This window comes from Sinocyclocheilus rhinocerous, unplaced genomic scaffold, assembly GCF_001515625.1.
Source record: "Sinocyclocheilus rhinocerous isolate Xijiao unplaced genomic scaffold, SAMN03320098_v1.1 scaffold411, whole genome shotgun sequence".
Taxonomy (NCBI): Eukaryota; Metazoa; Chordata; class Actinopteri; order Cypriniformes; family Cyprinidae; genus Sinocyclocheilus; species Sinocyclocheilus rhinocerous.
In genome coordinates this window covers 2728444-2733026 of record NW_015640493.1, presented here as the reverse complement: position 1 = coordinate 2733026, position 4583 = coordinate 2728444, and the positions used below count along the sequence as shown (strand labels likewise).

Sequence of the window (4583 nt, the reverse complement as noted above, 5' to 3'; positions counted from 1 at the left end):
CACACACACACACACACACACACCCTTGAGACGAGGCGAGCTGACGTGCTGTGGGTGGGCGATGCATCAGTCAGGTAGCTGGTGGCTGTTTACACAGGTGACCAGATTTCACCTTCCCACACACACAAACTCTGTTTGCTCTTTACTTCACACTCGGCTGGATGTTTCATTGCTCTGCTGGCTCATTCCAGGTATCTCAGTGCTGGTGGTCTGGTTATGCCATCATAAGCACGATTATGATTATGAAGATGAACAGTGTGAACAAAGAAAATATTAATATACTACAACACAGTGGTCCCGAAAATATTTGAATACTTAGGTCACAATTAAAACTATATGAATGTTTGTGGGCGGAAATATTTCTTAATGTTTTTGAAAAGAAAACTTTTGTTCATAATTGCTGCATTTTTTGATCAAAAATACAGTAAAAACAGCAATACTGTGAAATATTATTACAACTTAAAATAACTATTTTCATAAATTTAATTTGTTCCTGTGATCAAAGCTGAATTTTCAGCATCATTACTCCAGTTTTCAGTGTCACATGATCCTCCAGAAATCATTCTAATATGCTGATCTGCTGCACAACAAACATTTCTTATTATTATCAGCGCTAATGATTTTGTATAAGCTGTGAAACTTTTTTCTCCAGGGTTTTCTGAAGAAGATTATAGTCTACTAAAGAAAAGATCTGTGTTTTGACGCATATGCAAAATATGATTTGCATTAAGCCACCAAAATGAAAATGATGAATCAATTTATTTATGTGACTTATGTGACAGGTGCAGTTTTAGTTTTCAGAAAATGTACTCACCCTCAGGCCATCCGAGAGTTTGTTTCTTTTGTTTCTTCATCAGGACAGAATTGGATAAATGTAGCATTACATCACTTGCTCAGCAATGGATCCTCTGCAGTGAATGGGTGCCGTCAGAATGAGAGTCCAAACAGCTGATAAAACAATCCACAAGTAATCCACACCACTCCAGTCCATCAATTATCATCTTCTAAAGTGAAATGCTGCGCATTTTTAAGAAACAAATCCATCATTAAGACTTCAACTGGAGTCTATCCATAATTGTTTTCTCCAGTGAAAAATTCGTCTCATCTGAATCAGGAGAGAAATATGCACAGATTAAGCACCATTTACAAGTGAAAACAGTCCAAAACAGTCCTAAATAAATATGTCGTCTGATTTTGATGTGAGAGGACAACAGAGGATGGACTTTTTCACTGGAGGAAGCGTGATTGTGGATTATGGACTTCATTTTGACCAGAAGCGCCGGCTTAAAGTCAAAACATCATTAAAGTTAAAACATCTTAATGATGGATTTTCACTTCATAAGACATTAACTGATGGACTGGAGTTGTGTGGATTGTTTTGATCAGCTGTTTGGACTCTCATTCTGACGGCACCCATTCACTGCAGTGGATCCATTGGTGAGCGAGTGATGGAATGCTACATTTCTCCAAATCTGTTCTCATGAAGAAACAAACTCATCCACATCTTGGATGACCTGAGTGTACATTTTCAGCACATTTTCATTTTGAGTGAACTGTTCCTTTAAACTCACAAATAAAAACACATACTGTGACACCTATTGTAAAAACAAGTATTGTGACACTCGCATCACCATGGAAACTGTAGCTGCCCTGGAGAATGGCTCTGAAGAGTCGTGGTCGGCTGCTCTGGTCGAAGGGCAGCGAGCCGCTCAGCAGGATGTAAGTGATGACACCCAGCGCCCACATATCCGCAGCACTGCTACAGGGTCTCCACGCCAGCATCTCATGGGCCAGGTACTCCAGCGTGCCGCAGAGCGTCCTCACAGCCCAATCTTTAGTCTGACAGCTCTTCTCAACATCTACAGTGCTAAAGGACGAGTCAAAATTTGCATCCTGAGACGTAACAGCTGTATCTCATCTTTTTTGAAATGTTCTCCCAAAGTCTGTTATGATCAATCGCGAGTCCTGTCCCGGATAGTAGTACAGCAGGTTTTCGGGTTTGAGATCCCTGTGGATGACACCCAGCGTGTGCAGACAGCGCAGCCCGCCGGACACCATCATCAAGGCCTTGGTGGCGTCCCGTTCTCTGAAGGTTCCTCTGGCGACCACACGCTCCAGGAGCTCTCCTCCTGTGGCCAGCTCCAGAACCAGATAGACCCGATGCTGCTTTTCGAAAACCTCGGCCAGGAGGATGATGTTGCTGTGGTTCACCCGTCACAGGACTCCGGGCTCTACCTGACAGGCCCGTGACCCTCCTGACCTTTGACCTCCAGAAATTTGATGGCGAAGGGTTGGCGTGTGTTCCTGTGCTCAGCACGAATCACGCGGCTGAAGCTGCCACGGCCAATCAGAGCCTTGATGTCATACCTAAGACACATATGAACACCTGTGAGATAAGATTATTGATTTAATTCATGTTTTGAATAAATATTTTTTTATTTTTATATTTTCCATTTTCATTTTAGTGACATTTTTAATAATTTTGTTGTGAGTTTTGTAATTTTTATTAGTTTTTAAAAAATATATGTCGATATAATTTGTAATACTTTTATTTCAGTTTTAGTACATCAGCTTACAGTTATTCATATTATTCGTTTTTATTAATATTTTGAATTAGTTTTTTATTTTTATATTTTCTCTTTTCATTTTTAGTTAGTTTAGTAATTTTGTTGTGTGCTTTTTGTCATTATTATTATTACATATTATTCTTATTCTTATTATTATTTTTAAGTACATCAAGCTAAACTAACAAAAATGAGAATGTTGCCTTGGCAGCTATCTGGTATAAAATGAGTTTAAGGTTTTTTGTTTTTCTTCAGTGAAAGTAATTTCACTTCAAGTAACAAAGAATGTTTTATGGTTTAAGTTTTAGTTAACTATAAAAACACTTCATGTTAAACTAAATGAAAATTAGAAATATTTCCTTGGCAACTAGTGTGATTAAAATAAGGTTTTAATTAAAAAAAAAATATATTATATTTAATTTAAGTTATTTTATTTTATTAAGTAACAATAGTTTTTTTTAATGGTTTTTAGTTAACTTCAATAACTCTGATGAGCACAGAAGCATCTGCTATGAGAGACTATTGTGTTGCTGTAATTGGATGCATCACATCACATTATTTCATAAATGAGATTTCATTATTACTTTTAGGCTGGTATTAAATGCTGTGAGTGGCACTGGTGGACTAATAAATATAATAAAGCATTTAATTATAGCAGGGATCTGTAATTGACACGTTATGTTTCATATCTTAATTCTGCCATCCAGTCTAAAATAATAAAGTTCATGGCATTGTCAAGAATTCTTCATAAAGGTTATTAGGAATGAAATACTAGCTTTGTGCTTACTGCACACTTCTGAAGGGTTTTGCATTGTGGCAATGCTGGGTGCCTTCTGGTGCCTGCTTTGGATTCTGAGTTGTGAAGTTAGACTAGTTTAAGTGTTTATGTAGTTAATAAAGCCTTACTTGTATCAGACTTGACGTTGTTCATTGTTTGCTCATAACTGGAGTCCCTAATCATGCAGATTTATGCTACAGGCTCTGTGTAGAGTTGTACAGTAAGAAAGTTATTTCCCTTAACCAGGTAATTAACGTTCTTAGAATTGACAGACAGTTGACCCTGAGAGGTCAAGTAAATATCTACAGCGGATCTAAATATTTATAATTAATTATAACTAGTTATGATTAATTATTCATATTTCCCCATGAGCTGATTCGCTACAGATTTCTGTTTCAAATAAATGCTGTTCTTTTGAACGTCCTATTCAAAGAATCCTGAAAAATGGATAATAGTCTCACAAAAACATTAAGCAGCACAACTGTTTTGAACATTGATAATAATAGCAAATGTTTCTTGATATTGAGCAGCAAATCAGCATATTAGAATGATTTCTGATATCGAAATTTACTGTTGCAAACGCATACAGAAAATTCACATACTGTGCACAATGTAGTGTACATTCTGCGTACTCCTCTGGAAGCTCCTCTGTCACTTCGCCTCCTCCAAAGCCAAGCTTGTTGTTTCCCTTTACACTTTTCCCAGTCAGTCTCTTGTTTCTTGGAGTTCACAACAGAGTTGATAAGGCAAAAATATCAATTTTTAGAGGGCTCAGGTAACACTTTGCCAGAACTACTTCCCATTATAAACACCTTACAGGGTGAGATGCGTGGAAATAATCCATCCAGATGCTGTTAGATGGGCTGACACTTGCCCAAGTGAATAAACCTTCACAGATCTTCATGTTGGATGCATAACTTTGGGCAGGTTTGGAAGAGCAGCTGCTGCATTTTCAGCAAAGGTGCAACAACTCACACCTGAGCGATGATTGTTTGATCCATGGCTATTTCAGGGGCCTTTTAACAACACTATCATTGCCCTGTAACATAAAACAAAGGCAGCTTGATCACCTGTGGATGAAACCATATTATTTTGTATTATTTAAAACCTGTCACAGTAAACCTATGAATATAGTAGGAGGGTTTGATCTTTATAAACAAACAAACAAACAAACAAACAAACAAATAAATAAATAAATAAATAAATAAATAAACAAACAAACAAACAAACAAACAAACAAA

General features: G+C 37.2%; 1 pseudogene; it reads right to left on the bottom strand.

The window, feature by feature from the left end:
* The window catches only part of LOC107753276 (serine/threonine-protein kinase H1-like), an 8987-nt pseudogene extending 6609 nt beyond the window's left edge, over positions 1–2378 (bottom strand).
* Between the last annotated feature and the right edge of the window lie 2205 nt (positions 2379–4583).